Raw genomic sequence first — 23,298 nt, forward strand, 5'->3', positions numbered from 1 at the left:
GTGCAGGCTCCCACGTCATTTTAAATGCATCCCCATGGTGGTCCAGGTCCCAAGGACATAGATATTTTGAACAAAGGGGACACTTAGTGTTTCCACGCTAGCTATCTGGTCAGTCTGCTGCATTTCTCCCTTTCAGGCCCTCTAGCGCTTCGATGCCAAGGCCGGAACGCGCTTTAGAAATACCTATATACATACATACATACTATGTGATCCAAGAATTAGCAGTGCACTCCATCAAGGTACGAATAAATCTTGATTTAATTAAGACTTGAAACAAAAGAACAACGCGTTTTGACTGCAAGGTTTTTCTCGAGTTCAAACATCCTGTTCACACTGCAAATCTTATTTATAGTGAAAACTTTGTACCATATCAATGCATGCTGGGAGTTATAGTTCAAATGTAAATGTGCAATTTTAAAACAATGTTAATCAGTAATTAATTTCTCATAAGGAAAATAAACTCACTGTGCCCCAATAACGTAAAAGATGATGACTATAATGTAGCGCAAGGTGGTGCTAGGGCATTCTAAATATGCCCCTAAGTCTTCTATTTGTCTCCAGAATTTGGTGTCATTGATGTTTGGGGCATAAAGACCCAGAAGGTAGAATTCATCACCAGACTTAGGACACTTGTCAGTATCCATCTCCCGTTTTGGTCAGAGACTGTAGTTAGGAATGCAAGACAAAATTTTTCTTTTTGAGAGCAGGTGAACTAACACTTTCAAGGACCGAGGAGCTTTGAAGGAGGATGTGTGTGAGGAGGAGAGTTTAGATTCTTGTAGAATGATCGGACCACTTTGAATTTGTAAATACATTCAATGATTTTCTTCCTCTTGACAGGATGGTTCAACCCTTTCGTGTTGACAGATAATATGTGTAAAGCGTCACTTTTTGAAACAGGGGTGATGTTGCGTGGGTTGAGATTGTCATTGTATACTGTGATTTGTAGTTCTGCTTAAGGTGTGCATCATGGGGTAGGTTTGGCCTTCTCCCACCGGTCCTATGAGCGAAGCCTAAATGGTCTCCTATGTGACAGAGGATTCATCTGAGTTTAGGTAGAGTATTGAAGCAATACAAAGAAGAGGGAAAGGGGACAAACACAGAAAGACAGACAAAACAAAAGAAATTGGAGCCCACCTACTCCTTTACCCAAACGCACCCACCCTGCCCCTCCTTGCCCTCCCTACTAAGTAAAGGAAATACATGGGACACAAAGAAGGAGACTGAACATCTCCAGGACGCCACAATGTATACTGGTGTATGAATGAGCGGGCTATTTTATGTGCTATAGCATAAGCACCTATTGGTGCCATTTTACATAATAAAGAAAAAAGTGATTTGAGCTATAAGAAAAGGTGCCACCATTACAAGTTGGGCGCAGTTTCATGAAATAGCTTAAAGAATGTACATGGTGAGGAATAACTGTTCAACAATCAAAAAATGCTGTCTGGCAATGTCCACTGAAAAATGTTTCAGGTAGTTCAACAATAACAAACATCTGTTAGGGACAAAGTTTGTTGAAACATATGACAAACGGTAATAGACAAGTCAACCAGGTAATTGGTGAACAACCAATGTAGAGTTAATAGTAGTTCAAAGTATTTTAATATCATCTAAAGATATGATACTGTGTTGCAATTATGTCACAATTATGAGGTCACATGAATGCAAATGATCATGTATTTTCCCAGCTAGGTATAGTACTTCCCTGTTAACCTGTATGAAGGGTTGTAGACACATTAGTATTAAAACCAGTTAACAAAGTTAGGCCCATATTTAAGAAAAAGCTGTGCATCAGAGCTGATGCATCACGTTTTCTGCGCCCCTCTACTGGCACTATACAACACCATGGTTGCCTCATATTTAAAATTTATAACTTAGATTTATAATATGTCACACCATGGTGGTCATTATCACAATAGCATGAAAATGTTGCCGATATTGTGGCGCTGTGCTACACTAGCGTAAAAAATGTTCATATTAGTGTAGCAAAGTGCAAGGAGGCCCATAGTTTTCTATGGGAGCGTCATTTTAACACCTGCTCTCAGCAGGCATTAAAAATGACACCAAAAAGTGGCACAGTGAAATCTGTTAAATTTCACTGTGCCATTTTTGCAGGCCTTCTAGCTTTGGACCTACCCCTTGCATACATTGTGCATGGCACAGGCATCATATGGTACAAGGGTTTACAAAGTTGCCCTTTGTAAATATGGTGCTGGGAAAAAGCCACTTTAGCACTGCCTATGAGTAAAAATGATGAGGCTCTGGCGGTTCTAAGGTGGTGCTAGGGGCTCTTAAAAAAAGGCCCCCTAATTCTGTCTGAACATCGTTAGGAGAGATCTTCTAGAGTCTAGGGGCCAGATTTAGCAAAAAAGCAATTTGCGACTTGCAAATTGCGAGTCCCTGCGACTCGCAATTTGCAAGTCACAAATTGCTATGCAGTATGGTGTCTCAGACACCGACTGCAACTCGCAATGGGGTCGCAATGACCCACCTCATGAATATTCATGAGGTGGGTCGCAAATTGCGGCCCCATTGCGAGTATAGGCACTCGCTAACATGGAGGCCTGCTGACGTCAGCAGACCTCCATGTTAGCGACCTGCTTTTAAATAAAGCAGTTTTTTTTTTTTTAAATGTAGCCCGTTTTCCCTAAGGGAAAACGAGCTGCATTTCAAATAAATCCGAAACCTTTTGTTTCGTTTTTTTCAGGGCAGGGAGTGGTCCCTTGGACCACTCCCTGCCCTGAAAAAATGTTTTGGGGTCCAGTCTCAAACTGGAAGGGGTCCCATGGGGACCCCTTCCAATTTGCGAGTGGGTTACCATCCACTTGAAGTGGATGGTAACTGCGACTCCATTTGCGACCGCGTATGCGGTCGCAAATGGAGTTGCATACCACTGCGACTCGCAAATAGGAAGGGAACACCCCTTCCTATTTGCGATTCGGAAATGCATTTTGCGAGTCGGTAACGACTCGGAAAATGCATTTCTGCATAGGAAACGCGCATTTGCGAGTCGCAAACGGCTGATTTTGCCGTTTGCGACTCGCAAAGTGTTTCCTACATCTGGCCCTAGATTCGGTAGCATGACCTCTAGTCAGATAAGATGTACATGAAACATTCACTGGTTAGTAAGATGGTCTTACAAACCAGAATTTCCAGTAAACTGCCACACAGGTATTGTATCGAGGAATACAGTGAACATAAGACCAAGAGGTGATTATACATTGCAGCGATCCAGTTCCTGGGGGTGCTGTGTCCATATTGGCCTCATGGATATTGTCAACGAAGATAGCCAGATCACAGTGATCATACAGGAGATGAGGGGACCCCTTTGTAGACAATGCGAAATCTGGCTGGGCCTGAAAAACAGAAGGGAATGTTCATATTCGGTGGTTTCTGTCTTAGTAAGAAGAAACCTTTTCTCATTAGGACCACGTGTTTAGAGTATTCTTGTGAAATGGTAATCCAGGGGGCTTCCAATGGTTATGAATTTGTGTTTGTTGGTACCTGAGCGTTTTACAAATTATCGGACTTGGTGGACCTGATGATGAAGTTCAGAGGTTCTTATGTGATGGGAAACAGGATCTTTGTACTGCACGGAATCCAGTCCTGCAGGAAGGCGATACAGGAACCATGTTGTTTTATGCAATTTTACAGGAAGCCAAAGAAACTTATATTGCCCCTTCTTTTACAGTCCTCCAGTTCGGCAATGGAACTTTGCAGCAGGAACGATGTTTTTTGAAGGGAGATGAGGTCTTTTTTCATTGTAAGATTTTTGTCCTGTAGATCGTTTCTCAGTTATTTTCTTTATGTCCATCCTCATGCCTGAAATGTCTTGTTGCATCATGTCAATAGTCACCTTCGTGGTTTGGGCAAGATTTAAGACATCTGAACATTTTTGAAGATGAAATCCATTTCGTTTTTAAATTCAGCTTTGTTTTTGATGGGTGAGTCTGGAGTCGGTTGTTACGACCCCGAGTTTTGTGACTCGCAATTTGCGACTTGTTTGTGAGTCGCAAATTGCGAACCGCAAAACATTATGTACAACAGTGTACTTTACACTGTTTGCGATTCACAATGGTGTCACAAATGACCTACCTCATGAATATTCATGAGGTAGGTGCGAAATTTGCGACCCCATTGGGAATGGCCATAAATAAAGCCGTTTTTTTTTTTTTAAATGCAGACCATTTTTCCTTAAAGGAAAACGAGATGCATTTCAAAAACAAAAATGAAAAGTTTTCTTTTCATTTTTTCAGAGCAGGCAGTGGTCCGCGGTAAAAAATCAATCATACATCAGACTGCAACTCACAATTAGGAAGGGAATACCCCTTCCTAATTGCGACTCGCAAACCCTTTTTGCGATTCGGTATATAGATTACCAAATCTCAAAAATAGGTCTGTATATACCAAAAAGCATTTTTCTCATTGCAAACAGCCCGATTCTGTGAATAGGGCGGCTTGCGACGAGAAAAAAGGAACATACGTGTGGCCCAAGTCCTCTTTTGGCCGATTTCGATTCTTTTTTATCCATATTGAAGTTTAGTGTTCTCAGTTTACTGGTAGCAATTGTAGATGACAGAGGAGACTCTTACTGTGCACTCATGGTAGTAAGAGTGTTCTGGGCACCCTTTTACACACTTTACATCCCTTTTATACACAGTTTGTCTCAAGTCTCCACTGGGGTAAAACAGCTCTTTATTATTGGTGCAAGGAGCCTTTAACAGTCTATGTTGTGAGTTTGTAGTCAAGTAGGTCTATATAGTGTGGCAGGCTTATTGTATGAAGCCTTAAGAGCACAAGTCTTTAAATGTTTTAATTGGTGACTCTACTTCTGATATTCTTAGGGGAATGTACAAAGAAGAACCGATTGTTCGATATGTGTTTGGGAACAATGCAACGCTGATGAGAACATGGAAAAAAGGGACCCCTTAGGCCTCTACGTGACTATACGCAGATATCTGATCCCAGGTGTGTGTATATATAGGGCCTGATTCTAACTTTGGAGGACGGTGTTAAACCGTCCCAAAAGTGGCGGATATACCACCTACCGTATTACGAGTTCCATAGGATATAATGGACTCGTAATACGGTAGGTGGTATATCCGCCACTTTTGGGACGGTTTAACACCGTCCTCCAAAGTTAGAATCAGGCCCATAGTGTCCTTTCCATGAATCCAAAGCTGAAACCTTTCAGCCTCTCATAGTGTGCAGCAGTGCAGCCATCAATGGCCATCAATGGTGCAGCCGTCAATGGCGTCAATGGTGCACAAAGTGTGAGCTACTCATGTGTGTGATGGACGTTGTCAGAGGTTAATATGCGTTGTACACAAAGGGCCTGTGTTCTGCTGGGCTCAGCTAGTTTGTTTGATTCGTATCTGGGAGTAGTGAAGTGCTGGTGATCGGGCAGTTAGATGGAGCTCCATAGGCCTTTAGGTAGCTCTGAGCAGGGATGTAGGCTCAAGCGCATATATATTGCACCCTTAGTGAGAATACGTTAACAAGGAGTTAGATCATTTCCTCGATAGCTGGGCAGTCTTGTAGGATGGCACAAAGGAATACTCTCAGTATTTAATAAAGTTTGTAGTAATTCTGGAAGTTCATTATTGAGGCCCCAGTCGCAGGGCGTTTCACATGAAGGTCATGGTGGGCCGTGTCTCATTGCCATAGAAAGGAGTGGCCATTTTAGTGGCTGCCGGGTGTGCAGGGGGAATACCAGGTGCTAGAGCAGTAGGTGAACTAGGGAAGACTTTTGAGGCCTGAGTCATAAGCTCTACATATTCCAGTACTTATCCCAGGTATTGCAATATGATGTTGAGCTCTGCAGCTAAGTCTCCGAGATGGAATGCAGCAGTGAGGGGATGGAGCTCTGACTCATGCTGGCATTTTCCTATATGTCAGGCCACACCCCCCCAACAAGATCCTAATTCTACTTTCATTTTGAAAATTGATGCCTCTAGCCGAGCTTTCAGATTTGTTCTTCTACATGTTAACCGTCAAGATCAGAGACATCCTAATGTACCCCTGCAGAATTAAAGCATTGAGTGCTTAAAAAAGCAAATACTGGCTGTTAGTCCTGGCATCCTTCACTGTTTCCCTTTAACCATATTGTTTTGCTGACTTTAGGAATCTGAACACTTTACTACTGCTAACCAGTTCTAAAGTGCTTGTGCTCTCCCCTTAAAACATGGTAAGACTCCCTTGTACCCAACTGACCTCTTTAACTTACTTGTAAGTCCCTATTAAAGTGGCATTACATGTGCCCAGGGTCTGTAAATTAAATGCTGCTAGTGGACCTGTAGCACTGCTTGTGCCACCCACTTAAGTAGCCTTTAAAATCTGTCCCAGGCCTGCCATTGCAGAGCCTGTGTGTGCCTTTTAAACTACCATTTCAACCTGGCAAAATAAACCTTTGTTCTGGCCCTCAACAGCCCACAGGGTAAGGTGCAGTGTATTTAAAAAGTAAGACATATAGGGCCTCATTACAACCCTGGCGGTCAAAGACCGCTAGGGCTGTTTTGGCGATTGTACCACCAACAGGCTGGCGATACAATCTGCCTCATTATGACCTCGGCGGAAGCGCCGCGGTCGCACCGCTGGGACCGGCAGTTTACCGCCATGGTTGTCCCGGCGGTTTTAATCCTCCAGGGTAGCGCTGCTTGCAGGGCTGCCCAGGGGATTACGAGTCCCCTTCCCGCCAGCCTGTCCATGGCGGTAGAGACCGCCATGGAAAGGCTGTTGTGAAGGGGAGTCGTGGGGCCCCTGGGGACCCATGCACTTGGCATGGGCAGTGCAGGGGCCCCCAGGTACAGCCCAACCCTGCTTTTCACTGTCTGCACAGCAGACAGTGAAAAGCGCAACGGGTGCAGCTGCACCCGTCGCACGGCCGCAGCTGCAGCTGTCGCACGGACGCAACACCGCCGGCTCCATTAGCGGCCCCCATCCCCCATGCCCCCATGTTACGGCCAACATCCCCGCTGGGCCGGCAGGGATCTCATAATGCAGCCGGCGGGATTGCGGCCGCATTGGTGGGCGCTCGGCGGTACAACCTTGGTGGGCGGCCTCTGCCGCCCGCCAAGTTTGTAATGAGGGCCTAAATGTTACTTTGTACACGTCCTGGTACTGCAAAGCCAGCTCCCCCATAGGATAATATTGGAGTTGCATTATTACATGTTATTTGTGCAATTTCCAAATGGGAAGCAAAGTGATAGCCAGTTAATGTTGGGTATCTTGGGTCCCTTGCACACTGTGCCACTGGATTCAAGCTAGCTTGGCTGATGAGAGGTGATATCCCGAACCTGGTCCCAAGATGATTGTTTCCGGTCCAATTTTCACATGACACATGATTGTTTCCTGTCTAGGAAGGATCTTGCCTGGCAGTTTGGGCTGGACTGTTCCATGGGGAGCAGGGTCAAGACTGATTTACATATGGCTGAGCCCTAACTGGGGTGGCATAGTGAGCAAAAGAACAATGGATTTAACAGGGTTGAGTGTTTGAAAAGTTTCAGCACTCTGTCCATCATCGTGTTGTGGCTATGTTCGCCCTAAGTGGAAAGGGAGTGTCCAGATGTGGGTCCCTTGCTCTCTGTGCCTCTGGGTTCAAGCAATCTGGCTGGTGAGGGCTGATACCCTGAAACCAGTCCCAGTATGCTTGTTTTAGGTCCAAGGAGGACCCGGCTTGGTAGCTTGAACTGGACTGTTCCCATGGGAAGCGGGGGCAAGACTGATTTGCATATGGCTGCGTCCAAACTGGCGTAGCATGGTGAACAAAAGAACAATTTGTTGGGTGTTTTAAAAGTTTCAGCACTCTGTCCATCATTTGTTGTGTTCCTGTGGCTACTCTGCCAGAAAAAAGTATTGCTGTACTGCTACAAGGACTGCCTCTTTCCTAGTCTGCTGCTCTGATGGGACTGCTGCCTTGCTGTGTAGACCTGCTGCTCTCCCTCTTGCCTCAGAAAGAATAACTGGACTTGCATCACTTGAACCTAGAGTGACCCCAAGGGCTAGTTGGCTGATCTCCTTATCTGAAGCCTCATGGACATTCAGCCTTTCTACAACCTTGCATCCACACCTGGACTCTGCTGTCTGTGAGCCTACCCTGCCATCAAAAAACGAGGAGAAATAAATGCACTCCCCCTCATTTTGCCATGCTAACTCCACCCCTGGGGTGGCATTAGTTTTTGGCACTGCCTCAGGTTTACAACAACCCATAAATCAGTAACACCCATTGCATGCTCATCTGATGCAGAAAACTGTGTTGGAGGGGCCCATATTTACAAGGAGGCATAATGCCACAAACAAAGTGGCATTACACCTCCTTGTAAATATAGAGCAGTGCTTAGCGCCACCAGAGCGCCACGAAAAGTTAAATAGGCCCCTTGGTTTATCTTCAGCACTGAACACCTTTACTGGAGATAAAAGATTATATATTTTTACACATTCTCACCTTCGATTAATCCATTCTCAAATATGAAGGAAAAAACTGTGGAAAGAGAACACAAATAGTTCTGTTAGTCCATCTGAGTGCAGTACTAAGATCTGTACATTAATTACATAGGTATAATTTTGAGCTCGATCATATAGGACATTGTGTAGGGCAATACAAAAAAAAGTTGTATCATTCCACAATTTAGCTTTCTTTAAAACATAAAATGCCAGTTTCAGAAACAGTGAGAAGGGTGTGCCATTTTCTATTTAAGAGCTGTACTCTCCAAAATAATGCACTAAACCAGAGAAATCTGTTAAACAAATTTTCTTTTCACATTGCAAGCACATAAAAACAATCTCTCAGGTCTGTGCTGAGGCAGTACAGCCCATTGTGAAATTGCCCCATAATACCATATGCTACATATTGTAGGCATATTTATGGATATATAGATATAAATATAGAATACATTATAATATCTATATATTCACCTAAAAAAACAAAGGCTATGGGGACTTTATAGTTACGTTCTGAATTTACTTGCACAAAACCATTGAAATTCAACAATTATAGTTAGTGTAACTATAACTTATGCCCTAGGGTCGCACCCTTACCATGCACAGTTTGTTCTTCACTAAACTGACTGCTAATGTTTCATTTATATCTTTAATAATTATGTTAAAAAAGATGTCAGGAGTGCTGTAGTATCTGGGGTAATTAGCAGTGCATTGCAAGAGAGCAAGTTATAATTACCTTTGGATGCGCGTTATAGTTACCTGAAGTAACTCCAACTATACCTGCTGAAATTCTATGGTTTTTGCAAATAAATTCAGAACCTAACTATAACTTCCCTGTGACCTTCGTTTTTTTAATTGAATTCTTATTGTTTTTAAATTCTATTTCCTAACTATAACATCCCTGTAGTCCAACTACCTCCGTGCACAGCCTTGGGCCAAGCCCTGCAGCCAAGCACCTATTATCAACAAAACCAACGCTGCACGTGGCTGATTTGGCAGGGATTGGCCAGAGGGCCTTGCGGCCAACCCCCATATCCACCCAGAGAGTTTCTCTAGACTTTGATGAAAGAAGAAAAATGAATTTGTCAAGTAAAAACAGTGTTGTGTATATCTTGGATATTTGAACATGAAAAGTAATTAAAGCAGGAAGCTGACTGCTGACACCCCTAGACTTGAACCCTCAACTTTCAGGGTGAGGGCCTGAGACCTTAATCTCTAGGCCACAGGTGACTCTTTGCTATGTATTTTGAAGACATACATATGACATTCAACCCAAAGATTTTGATGGCAGAATAAATGGAAATTTTGAACAATCAAAACTCTAGTAAATAGACAGGCACACTGCCTGAGATACCAGGATTTGAACCTTTAACCTAAAGTGTGATAGTCCAAGAGCTTTAACAGTAGGCCAGATGTCACTCCCTTCCACTGTGCTTCAAAATATAACTATAACATTCAAAACAAACATCTTGTTTGTGTGCCGCTTTTAAGTCATTCCACTGAGAGACTATTGTTATTGCAATTGTCTCTCCATAGAATAACTTCAAAGTGGCCCACAAACAAGGTGCTTGTTGCCAATGGAGGACCACAGGGGAGCATGAAGGCCCCATGGTCCTAGTCGGCTCCCTTCATCCTGTGGGAGACAACAAGGGTCCCGCAAGCTGGGAGCTGCTTGAAATAGCAGCTCCATATTTGCGAGAGCAATGATTAATCTGTTTCCTTGCATGCATAATTGTGTGCAGGTAAACAGATGAAAACTCTGCTTTCTGCAAGCGGGATCTGTTTGACAGCTCCAGCTTGCAGTAAGTGGAGTTATGTTTGCTTATGCTTGGTAGGAGACGTCAGCTTCCATCAAACAAAAGCAAACAGCTACCTCCTGAGGATGGGCACCTCCGGAGCCAGGAGCCGACCCTAGTGGGTGGCGGTCCCCAGTGCTTACTATGGTTCCACGAGGATGGCTGCACAGCCCCTCTCTAATATCTACAATTTGGACCCGCGTAGAGGTGGTGGTCTCCAGGGCCGGGCATCTGTAAAATTTAGTAGCCTCAGGGAGGTGGCAGTCCCGGGGCCCAGGGGTCCACAGAACCCCTTTTTTAATTATAGAATTTTGCCTTAGGGAGGTGGTGGCCCCCGGGACATAGGGTCTGCAGGACTTCCCAGTTATATATATTGTATTTTGCCCAGGGAAGGTACCCCTGTATTCACCAAAGATCTTATGTCTTGCATACTTATTTTGAAGAGCGGGAGACCATGCTTGCTTTTTAAGAAAAGAAAGCCCTGAAATCTCCAAAGAATTGCAAATTTAGGTGCAATGTTTAAAAACAAAATGCTTTTTAGCCCTGGTGGCCCCCTGGAGACCCCTGGACCAAGGCTCATGGAATAGGGAAAACATACCAAGCCTCCTTTTAATTTTTTTAACATTTGTTTTTGAGACTTGGCTGAAGCTGAGTCTCAAGGCTGCCAACACTTCCTGGTTGAAATTTTGGCAGCCAATCAGCACGCTGCATTTCCCAGCACAAGCATGTTATTCTTTGCTAAGTCTTTGCAGAGGAACTGTGGCCCTAGATATACAAATTTACATTTCCTTTAATTTTGCAACAGTTACTGAAGGGATTTACTCCAAATAACAGAAAAGCACGAAATGCGCAATAAGATCTAGCTTTCTGACAAATTTGGTGTACACAGTGCTTCGAGCTATAGTGGTATTCAAAACGCCTATTGGAATTAAAATGGGAAACACACTTTTTCGATCCCCCCCTTTTTCTCAGCACCTGCTTGATGGATCACCTTGGAGCTTTCCATGCGCAACAAAAATTACTGGAACAATTATTTTTGAAAACTTTATCAAGATCCATCAAATGATATAGGCAAGTAAAAAAACACTTTAGCTATGGAAGCATGGTCCTAACTACAACTACATTCTGGCCACTGCCAGTGTGCCTGCGGTTTCCAACCTTGTTCTCCACCAGCCTTTTCGTGGTGGTAACACTGCCATGAAAAGGCTGGTGAAGAACAGGTGAAGGTGGCCACAGCGGGGCCCCTGCTGTACCCATGCTCTTGGCATGGGCAGTGCAGGGGCCCCACTTCCCAGCACCATCACAATGTTCATTACCTGCTTTGCAGACAGTGAACATTGCTAGGGTGCTGGTCCACCCTTCTGGCTAGAGGATTGCCACTGGCTCGATTATGAGCCGGAGACAATGTGGTGACTTGTTCCCAACTAGGCCAGTGGGTGGAAACTCAGGTTTCCCCACGCTGACCTAGCGGGAAACTCATACAGACTCCGGCTGGGAGGTAAACATATTGGAAGGGGCCACCCTGTCGGGAGTTTAATGCACAGACTTTCCCGTCCGCCAAACTTGAGATGAGGCCCAAATTCCACTTTCTAAAAGAAGGATCTGCCATACAGGTCCTTCAGTCAGAAAGTTGAGTTTTCAACTGTTTTCCTTGCACACAGATATGCGTACAGGGAAGACAGATTAAAATATTGGTCCAGCAAGCAGGTAGCATTTATGAAAAGAAGATACCTGCTTCCTGGAGCAATGTCGGCTCATGCAGGAGGCAGGAGCCAGATGGAACCATGGGGGAGGTTCCACCCAAGGTCCTAGATAGACTGTAAAGGGCAAAAATAAAATCGGCATGTACTGAGGGGGAGGCCTTGAGGCTCCCTCAATGTCCCAGATACCCCGTAAAGGGCAGAAATAAAAAAAATAAAAATCGGATGGGACCCCGGGGAGGCTTTGAAGGCTCCCCCCCTGGTCTCATATAGCCTGTAAAGGGATAAAAAACATAGGCCCCTTAGTGCCCCCTACACCAACCATGTGAGCGCCACATTTAATATACGGTGTACAATGGCGCTGGTTAGGGTCAATAGCATCAACGTTTTTGACGCTATTGATGTACTGTGGAAAACTGGTCACATAATGTTGGTGCTAATCCTACACAGCACATATGGGCCCAATGAAAACAGTGGTATGACCACTTTTAACACCTGCTCTGTGTAGGTGTTAGAAATAGCTGCTAAACGTGATGCAGTGGAATTTCTTAGATTCCACTGTGCTATTTTTGCGGTCCCCTAATGTGGGATTGCCCCCCTTGAATACATTATGCCTGGTGCAGTCATAATGTGGTGCAAGGGGTTACAAAGTTGAGCATTGTGCCACTTTGTAAATATGGCGCAGCAAATTTGGCTTCGTTGGGCCACGTTGGCAGCATAAAAAATGTTGCTAATATGGTAGGGCCTCTTAAATCTGGGCCCTAGTAGGGAAAATAAAAAAATACGTAGACTAACGGTGAAAGTCACAGACCTTCACACTGAGAGTTGAGAGTTTGACTCCAAGTGCATTCGTAGTCGTTCCCCTCCTTTAATTTCTTTTGAACTGCAAATGTGTAAGGCTCATACTGAAAGGTGATCCTACTCTTTTTAATTGACAAATACATTTTTCTTTTCGATTATAGAAATATCTCATTCTAAGTATATCATCCATCACAGCCTAAAACACTCTCCAGCTCTCTCCTTCTCACTTTTTCTCTCTCTCTCTCTCTTTTAATTTATTTCTCCCAATCACAGACCCACTCAGACCCTTATGCATCATTTCATAGACTCACTCAGACACTCATGCACCCATTCACAGACCCTCGTGCCCCCACTTAGAGCCCCATTGAGACCCTCACACACCCACTCACAGACACACTCAGATACTCATGCACCCACTCAGAGACCTACTGAGACTCACACACACACACACTCACTGACCCACTGACATCCTCATGCACCTACTTGCAGACATGCGCAGACACTGATGTGTCCACTAAGACACTGAGGCACACACTCTCACACCCAGACAGAGGCTTTCACAGCCACTCTCACCCTAAGATACATCCTCTCACACCTACTTTCACACCCAGAGAGATAGGTTGCGACCAACTACCCCCACACACTGCCAAAGGGACTTGTGCAGAGTAGTTTTGGGTGGCTAGAGGGTTTGTACCTAGGGACTGGCTGCAGGCCAGGCTTTGCGGTCAACTCCTGCTGCCCACAGGTGAAGGCTGTGCATGGTGGAAGGCTGTGTGTTTATAGGGGGTTGGTCTCTTGGCCTGGCCACAGGTCAGACCCTGTGACCAACCACAACAACACTTGGCTGAAGGTCATGCCCAGCAGTGGTCGGATTAAAATATAGTAATGAAAATTACTATATATATTTTTTTTAAATGTCGAAATTCACTGAAAAAAACTAAAGGTTACGGGTACATTATAGTTTGGATATATAAATTTTTTTTAAAATAGAAATTCACTGGAAAAAAAGGTTACAGGGATGTTATAGTTAGGCTCATATTTTAAACGTATATGTATATATACATACACACACATATTACCTATTGGCAGTCGCCACTAGGTAGGCATAGTTAGGGCCATGTTGCCATAGAAAAATATTTTTTTGACTTGCCTATATCTTTGGTGCTGTTTGATGAATCTTCAGGAAATGTTCTCAAAAAAGTGTAGCAGTTATTCTTGTTGTGCAAGAAACGTTTTGGGGTGATCCATCAAGTGGGGGCCGAGAAAAAGGGGGTGTAAAAAAAGTTGCGTTTCCCATGTTCATTCCCATAGGACCTTTAGACACAACTACAGCACAAACCGCTGGACGGAATTACACCAAATATGGCAGAAAGCTAGTTGTCAGTATGTAAATTGTGCTTTTGCTTAATTTGGTGTACATTCATTCAGTAGTTTTTGAGAAGTTTAGAGAAATCCAAATTTGTATTTGTCTGGCAGTGGCGGCTTGGCAATTATTTTGTGAATATTTCACGGAAATTCACGAATTCTCACAAATGTGCATGCAAAAAGAAGTGCAGTAATTGACTGATCGCAATCTGGCTAGAAAGTTGGGGCCGTCATTTTCTTTCATGGGACACGGTCTCCAGAGGTGAAAATCCAAATTGAAAGTGGCATAAGGAGTCGGGGTGAAGGTACCCTCACCCCAGGTGTGTGACATCGGTGTTTAAAAAATATTCTCAAATGTGAAAAACTTTAAAAGAAAAATTGCACATTCTTACACTAATTCCTTTACTCCTACATGCACTCAGAGACTCATGCACCCACTCACACACCTGCTCAGACACTCATGCACTCACTCAGAGCCTCTCATGGACTCACACACCCACTTCCAAACCCACTCAGACCCTCACGTACTCACTCGCAAATTCACTAAGAGAGACATGCCCTGTGGCCAACCTGCACTGTGCATGGCCAAAGGCCGTGAGTGGTGTGGGGTTCGTGGTTATAAGGGCTTGGCTGCAAGGCCTGGTTGAACAACCCCCATGCGCAGGTTGGAATAACGTTTAGTTACTAAAATTGCTTTACGTTAAAAAAAACATAGAAATTCACTGAAAAAAACAAAGGTTACAGGGACGTTATAGTTAGGTTTTGAATTTACTCGTACATAGCCACAAAAATTCATCACTTAGAGTTATTTCAAGTAACAATAACTTGCCCCCTAGGGTAACTTAACTCGCGCCTTCACCATGCACAGCTAATTACTCCACATATTATATCATTGATGAGATCTTCTATGGCATTTGTTAGACTTTTCATCCTTGGCGTGGTCTCCCTTAACTTTTTGCCTCTGTTCCCCAGGTTGTTGATGTGTGCTGGACTCTGATTTTGCTGTTTTTGTTACTCTGGGCACGTTACCACTGCTAACCAGTGCTAAAGTGCAAGTGCTCCTGTTTAAATTGTATGTAAGTGGTTCATCCATGATTGGCATATTTGAATTACTAGTAAGCCCCTAGTAATGTGCACTAGAGGTGCCAGGGCCTGTAAATCAAATGCTACTAGTGGGCCTGCAGCACTGGTTGTGCCACCCACATAAGTAGCTCTGTAATCATGTCTCAGACCTGCCCCTGCAGTGTCTGTATGTGTATTTTTACACTGTAAATTCGACTTGGCAAGTGTACCCACTTGCCAGGCCTAAACCTTCCCTTTCCTTACATGTAAGGCACCCCTAAGGTAGGCCCTAGGTAGCCCCAAGGGCAGGGTGCAGGGTATGGATAAGGTAGGACATATAGTAATGTGGTTTATATGTCCTGACAGTGAAATACTGCCAATTTCGTTTTCACTGTTGCAAGGTCTGTCTCTCTCTCATAGGATAATATGGGGGCTACCTTTAAATATGATTAAAGTGTAGATTCCCCTAGAGAGTAGATGGACATGTGGAGTTTGGGATCCCTGAACTCACAATTTAAAAATACATCTTTTAGTAAAGTTGATTTTAAGATTGTGCGTTTGGAAATGCCACTTTTAGAAAGTGAGCATTTTCTTGCTTAAACCATTCTGTGACTCTGCCTGGTTTGTGGATTCCCTGTCTGGGTCAGTTTGACAGTTGGGTTGTTTTTCACCTCACACCAGACAGTGACACAAAGGGAGCTGGGGTGTGATCTGCATTTCCTGATTAGCCATCTCTGCTAGGAGGGAGGGGTGGAGTGGTCACTCTCATCTGAAAGGACTGTGCCTGCCTCTGACAATGCTGTCTCCAGCCCCCTGGTGTGTGTCTGAGGCCTTGCCTGGGCAAGGCAGGATTTCACAAGAAGGTGTGAGTCCCCTTTGAAGAAAGGTGACTTCAAAGACTAAAATGGGTATAAGAAGGGCACCCAAACTTACAAACTTTAGAAACACTTCTGGAACCAAGAGGAACCTCTGCCTGGAGAAGAGCTGATAGCTGAGGAACAAGTGCTGCCCTGCCTGTGACTGTGCTTTGTGGAGCTTTCCTGCAGTGCTGCTTCTGCCAGAGTAAGAGGGCAAAGACTGGACTTTGTGTGCCTTCCATCTTGAAGAAGAAATCTCCAAGGGCTTGATGTAGAGCTTGCCTCCTGTTGTTGAAGTCTCAGGGATAGCAAAGACTTCTTCCTGCCAGCACCTGGAGTCTCTGGAGAGACCCCTACTCTGCTCTGTGGTGCCCTTCCAGTTCCTGGGACCCTGAAAGGAGAGGCTGGCAGCCTAAGGACAAAAATACACGCACCGAGCGCCGTGCGGAGAAAAGATCGACGCGAATCCGATCGCGGCTGAGAAAACGACGCGACGCCGGCTCCGCAGCTGAGAAACGACGCCGCAGGAAACGCGACCGGAGAATCGACGCCCGGAGCAGGAGAAACGACGCGCAGCATCGCTGACGAAGGCTGAGAGATCGCAACCTGCGCCGCGGGACTTTCGGACCGTCGCGTGGCTGGCTTTTTCGACGCGCATCGCCGTGCCGAGTTGTTTTCGACGCATATAACCGTGCAGGGTTATTTTCGACGCACACCGCCCGTGCAGGGTTATTTTTGACGCAAACCAGGTACATTTTCACGCTAGCAGCGCTAGTGTGGTGTTACAACTACCTAAAGACTCTTTTTATTTTAAACCTTAAAAAAATCATAACTTGACTTGTGTATGTTGGATTTTTGTCGTTTTGGTCTTGTTTTGTCTAGATAAATATTTCCTATTTTTCTAAACTGGTGTTGTGTCATTTTGTAGTGTTTTTATTAAGTTACTGTGTGTGTTGGTACAAATACTTTACGCCCAGCACTCTGAGGTTAAGCCTACTGCTCTGCCAAGCTACCAAGGGGGTAAGCAGGGGTTAGCTGAGGGTGATTCTCTTTTATCCTAACTAGAGTGAGGGTCCTTGCTTGAACAGGGGGTAACCTGACTGTCAACCAGAGACCCCATTTCTAACAGCATTCTTGATATTATCACTGCAACATTTGCAATTATATAGCTATATATATATATAAATATATACTTGTATATATAAATACATACATGCATAAAACCATCAACTGTGCACTGTGTAGGTTGGCCATGATCAACCCCTCCCTTAGGCATCCAGCCTAACTCCATGCACAGCCTTTGGCCATACCCTGTAGCCAATCCTGTTCCTTGCATGGCCTCCTGCAGAGGATGACAGCAGTGCCTGTGCCCCCCCCCCCATATGTAGGCAACCGGGGATGGGGGCACTCAGAAAACACCAGTCTCCATGTTAACAGAATAAACAGAAATTTGTTGATGGACTAGACTGGCATTTGTACTCTGCACAGCAAATGTGACAGGATAAACAAAATATAATCCTCATTCACCTTCAGAACTCCAGCATGGTTATTTTGGGAGTGCATCCTGAAGCAGTAAATGGTGCCCTTTTTAAAGAAACAGAATGAATGTGCTGTTTGTGAGCACCATCCGGTGTATACAGTGAGGGGGTACATCCTAGCACTTTGTGCACTGTGTATGTTCTGTGCTGAAACTTAATGTACATAACAGAGCTCTTCACCATCCACCAGGCTGTGGTGTTTACTGCCTGCTAAATGAGAGATATTTGGGGAATTTCCGGCATTGTCTTGGGCTGCTTAGCCCCTATAGATATTGGAAAAATTGACCAGCACAAGTCTAAAATGTCTTTCAGTCACAAGAGGACGACCAGATCTGTGGACAAGGAGACAGATCAGATTCAGATGGACACCGTTGCAATGGACCTCGCTGGCACATGGGGGGAATCTGGTGATCCAGTGTAAGAGGCTGGCCTGGTTTGTAGTGGGTACCTTGGGTAGTTACTCCTTACGCCAGGTCCAGTTATCCCTTATTAGTGAAATATAGAGGTGTTCTAGCAGCTTAGGCTGATAGAGGTAGCTATAGCAGAGCAGCTTAGGCTGAACTAGGAGACATGCAAAGCTCCTGAAATACCACTTATAGTTCCACAGTACTTATACACAAGTAAAGACAACACTCAGTGTTACCAAAATAAGGTAGTTTATTTGGGTGACACAGTACCGAAAATATCTTAGAGGAAATACTCCTTCTGGAGGTAAGTATTATACACAATATATACACTAGACACCAAAATAAGGCAAGTAATTAGACATAGGATAGTGCAAACAATAGGAAATGCTAGAGAATGCAATGGGAGAAAATGAGTCTAGGGGCAACACAAACCATATACTAAGAAAATGGAATACAAATCTCAAATTCCCCCCTAGACAAGTGTAGTGTGTGCAGAATCACTGGGAGAGTAAGAATACAGTAAAGGTAAGTAAATTACCCCACCCCAGAGCCCAAAAAAGAAGGATTAAAGTACTGCAAGTTTCCCTAGGACACACTACAAGTCGTGAATAGAGTTATTGCAAGAACCAATCAAGACTGCAAACAACAAATGGTGGATTCCTGGATCTGAAGACCTGCAAAGGAAGGTGACCAAGTCCAGAAGTTGAAAGAAGATCCAGGAAGGACAGGAGCCCCTGCAAACCCAGAAGGGGGTGCAAAAGAAGAGTCTCCGGTTGGACGAAGACTGCAGAAATGCACCCAAGGAAGATGTCAGCGGGTTCCTGCATGATGCACTGGATGTCCCACATCGTGAAGTTGGATGCAGGTGAGATTTGGCGCTGGAATTCTCTAACAGGCTTTGATTCCTGCAAAGTCACGTTTTGAGTCAAGTAGGTGCTATCTGGACCCAGAAGGGACCTGGGGGCCTCACTTGTGTGTGAGGAGGAAGAGGGGGCTCTCTGCACTTCGGAGAGCCCTCAGAAAACCAGATAGCACCAACGGGAGTCCCAGGTCATGGGGGCAAAGGAGGAGCAAAATGCAGTTGGTGCAGCACTACAAAGGAAGGTCCCACACCTCCAGAGAACACCAAAGTGAGTTGAGTGTCGCAGGATAGAGTACTGGGGACCTGGGCCAAATTGTGCATGAAGGAAATTTGCAAATAGTGCACAGAGGCCTCAGGAGGTGAAGAGAATGCGGTGCACAGGGGTACTGTCATCCTCAGGGAAGGCAAGCTCTTACCTCCTCCAAATTGGGACAGCAGGACCTTAGGATGGTCTGTGTCGAAGAGGTCCACCACCGGTGTTCCAAGGAGCACACTCGTTGCCGGGAGAGGAGTCCAAGAGAACTGGTTGTCGTCGTAGAAGGTGCCTGCCTGAGCAGGGGAGAGACTCTGTCACTCCATGAGAGATTTCTTCAGTCCTTCAGGGTGAAGACAGGGAGTCCCCAGAGCGTACACACAGTGGAAACTGTTGCAGTTGCTGGCTGGAGCTGAAGTTGCAGAGGAAAAGTAGCCCTTCTGGATACTTTGTTGCTGTTACAGCGGTTCCTGGCGCAGTCTGCGGTTGATCCGAGGTCAGAGGATGAAGGAGTGGTTGCAGAGGATTCCTGATGGAAACTTGCCAGCAGAATCCGAAGAGAACCCACAGGAGAGACCCTAAATAGCCCTGAGAGGGGGATTGGCTATCTTATCAGGTAAGGACCTATCAGGAGGGGTCTCTGATGCCACCTGCTGGCACTAGCCACTCAGAGGCCTCCAGAGTGCCCCCACACCTTGCAAAACAAGATGGCTAATGTCTGGGACACACTGGAGGAGCTCTGGGCACCACCCCTAGGGTGGTGATGGACAGGGGAGTTGTGTACTCCCCTTTCCTTTGTCCAGTTTCTTACCACAGCTGGGACAAGGGGCCCCTTAACCGGTGAAGACTGGCTTATGCAAGGAGGGCACTATCTGTGCCTTTCAAAGCATTTGCAAAGGCTGGGGGAGGCTACCCCTCCACAGCTTGTTACACCTTTTTCCAAAGGGAGAGGGTGTAACACCCTCCTCCCAAAAGAAATGCTTCATTCTGCCTTCCTGGGACTGAGCTGCTCAGACCCTAGGAGGGCAGAACCCTGTCTCTGAGGTGACAGTAGCTGTAGCTTCATTGCAAGCCTCAGAGAGCTAGTTTGGCAGTACTGGGGGTTCCTGGTGGAACCCCCAGGATGCATGGAACTGGCTCTCCAATACCAGATTTGGAATGGGGGACAATTCCATGATCTTAGACACCTTACATGCCATTATTCGGAGTTACCATTGTGAAGCTACATATAGGTATTGACCTATATGTAGTGCATATGTGTACTGGCGTCCTCGCACTCACAAAGTCCCGGGAATCGGCCCTGAACTATGTGGGGATACCTTTGCTAGTGCATGGGTGCCCTCACACTTAGTAACTTTGCACCTAGCCTTCATTAAATGAAGGTTAGACATATAGGTGACTTATAAGTTACCTAAGATCAGTGAAAATGGATGTGAAATAATGTGTGCACTATTTCACGCAGGCTGCAGTGGCAGTCCTGTGAAAGGGTTTGTCTGAGCTCCTTATGGGTGGCAAAATAAATGCTGCAGCCCATAAGGATCTCCTGGAACCACAATGGCCTGGGTACCTAGGTACCATATTCTAGGGACTTATAAGGGGGGCTCTAGTGTGCCAATTGAAATTGGTAAATGAAGTCACTAGCCTATAGTGACAAATGTAAGAGCAGAGAGAGCATAAGCCCTGAGATTCTGATTAGCAGAGCCTCAGTGACACAGTTAAGCACTATACAGACACACACATTAGGCCATAAACTATTAGCACTGGGGTCCTGACCAGCAGCATCCCAGTGATACAGGCAAAAACATGCTGACATACAGGTAAAAATGGGGGTAACATGCCAAGAAAGATGGAGATTTCCTACACACACCCCTCCAAATGAGAGACAATAAGGCTAACTTTGCCCAGATGAATTTTCATTGTCTAAGTGGAAATATCTGGAGAGTCCATCTGCATTGGAGTGGGTACTCCCATGTCTATGTTCCACTGTAAAGTCCATCCCATGTAGGGAAATGGACTGCCTCAACAATTTAGAGTTTTCACCTTTCATTTATTTAAGCCACAATAGAGGTTTGCGGTCTATTTGAACAATGAAGTGAGTCCCAAATAAGTAGGGTCACAGCTTCTTCAAGGCCCAGACAACAGCAAAGGCCTCCCTCTCTATGGCAGAATAACGCTTTTCTCTAGGGGTCAACCTCCTGCTGATAAAAGCAACAGGTTGATCCTGGCCCTCTGAGTTAAGTTGTGATAGTACAGCCCCTACCCCTAATTCAGAAGCATCTGTTTGGACAAAACATTTTTTGGAGTAGTTTAGGCTCTTTAAGACAGGTGCAGAGCACATTGCCTGCTTAAGCTCCTCAAGCTGTCCAAAATACTTTTTTAGGCATTTTCTTACTGGTGAGGTCATTAGGAGGGGCAACAATGGAGCCATAATTCCTAATGAACCTCCTGTAATACCTAGTGAGGCCTAAGAATCCTCTGACCTGGGTCTGTGTAGAAGGGGGAGCTCAGTCCATAATGGTCTGAATCTTCCCCTGTAGTGGTTCGATCTGTTCTCTACCTACCAGGTGGCCCAGAGAAACCACTTTCCCGTGACCTATCTGACACTTTGAAGCCTTTATAGTTAGGCCTGCCTTTTGCAGGGCCTCCAAAACTTTCCAGAGGTGACCAGGTGGACATCCCAGGGGGAGCTAAATACAGCAATATCATCTAAGTATGCTGCACTGAAAGCTTCCAAACCTTGGAGGACTGTATTCACCAGCCTCTGAAAAGTGGCAGGTGCATTTTTCAAACCACTGGGCATAACAGTAAATTGATAATGCCCTCCTATGGTGGAAAATGCAGTTTTTGCTTTAGCATCCTCTGACAATTTGATCTGCCAATACCCTGCAGTCAAATCAAAGGTGCTTAGATACTTGGCAGATGCCAAATGTATCTATTAACTCACCTGCCCTGGGTATGGGGTGAGCATCAGTTTTGGTTACTGTATTAAGGCCCCTATAGTCCATACAAAACCGCATTTCTCTGTTTCCATATTTGCTATGCGGTTTGGGGACACGCACCACGGTGCGGGCCCAGGGCTATCAGAAGCCTCAATAAATCCTAGATCTAGCATTTTCTGAACCTCAGTATTAATGCAATCTCTGACATGGTCAGGTTGCATGTAAATTTTACTTTTGACAGGTAAACTGTCTCCAGTGTCTATTGAATGTTCACACCAAGTAGTTGTACCAGGTGTGAGCGAGAAGAGTTCAGAAAACTGTCCTAGGAGATTTTTACAGTCTTCCTTCTGCTCAGCAGTAATGCAGTCTGAAAGAACTACTCCTTCCACTAAGCCATCAGCTTCAGTGTTGGACAAGAGGTCAGGGAGAGGGTCACTCTCTTCCTCCTGCCCCTCATCTGTGACCATGAGCAGGGTTAAGTCAGCCCTGTCAGATTAAGGTTTCAGGCGATTGACATGAAGCACCCTAAGGGGGCTTCTGCCAGTGCCCAGGTCCACCAGATAGATGACCTCACCTTTCTTTTCCACAATGAGATGGGGTCAACTCCATTTGTCCTGGAGTGCTTTTGGTGCTACAGGCTCCAATACCCACACCTTCTGTCCTGTGTGGTACTCTGTCAGGACAGCCTTCTGGTCATGCCATTGCTTTTGGAGCTCTTGGCTGGCCTGAAGGTTTTTAGTGGCCTTTTTCACTTACTCAGCCATTCTAGATCTTAGGCCAAGTACATAGTCCACAATGTCTTGCTTTGGATGCTTTAAAGGTTGTTCCCAACCCTCCTTAACAAGAGCAAGGGGACCCCTAACAGGGTGACCAAATAGGATTTGAAAGGGGATATAGCCCACTCCTTTTTGGGGTACCTCCCTGTAGGCGAAAAGGAGGCATGGCAAGAGGACACCCCATCTCCCTCTGAGATTTTCAGAGAGTCCCATCATCATGCCTTTGAGAGTTTTATTAAACCTCTCAACCAATCCATTAGTTTGTGGATGATAAGGGGGGGTGAACTTGCAGGTAACACCACACTCCTTCCACATTGCATTGAGGTATGCAGACATGAAGTTACTACCTCTGTCTGATACAATTTTCCTAGGGAAACCCACACTGGAAAAGATTCCCAGGAGGGCTTGTGCCACTGTAGGTGCTGTAAAGGTCCTTAAGGGGATAGCTTCTGGATACCTTGTGGCATGGTCCACCACCACAAGGATGAATCTATTGCCTG

The 23,298-nt window shown here is 45.2% G+C and overlaps 1 long non-coding RNA gene across 1 annotated transcript in view; it reads right to left on the reverse strand.

Annotated features, from left to right (window-relative positions):
* LOC138246424 (uncharacterized) overlaps window positions 1-23,298 on the reverse strand; it is a 57,589-nt gene that overhangs the window by 11,684 nt on the left and 22,607 nt on the right. The window contains exon 3 of the long non-coding RNA XR_011194275.1: window positions 8,447-8,482. This is a non-coding gene — a long non-coding RNA (uncharacterized lncRNA). The remainder of the gene's footprint in view (window positions 1-8,446; window positions 8,483-23,298) is intronic.

This window comes from Pleurodeles waltl, chromosome 7 (assembly GCF_031143425.1).
Source record: "Pleurodeles waltl isolate 20211129_DDA chromosome 7, aPleWal1.hap1.20221129, whole genome shotgun sequence".
Classification (NCBI taxonomy): Eukaryota; Metazoa; Chordata; class Amphibia; order Caudata; family Salamandridae; genus Pleurodeles; species Pleurodeles waltl.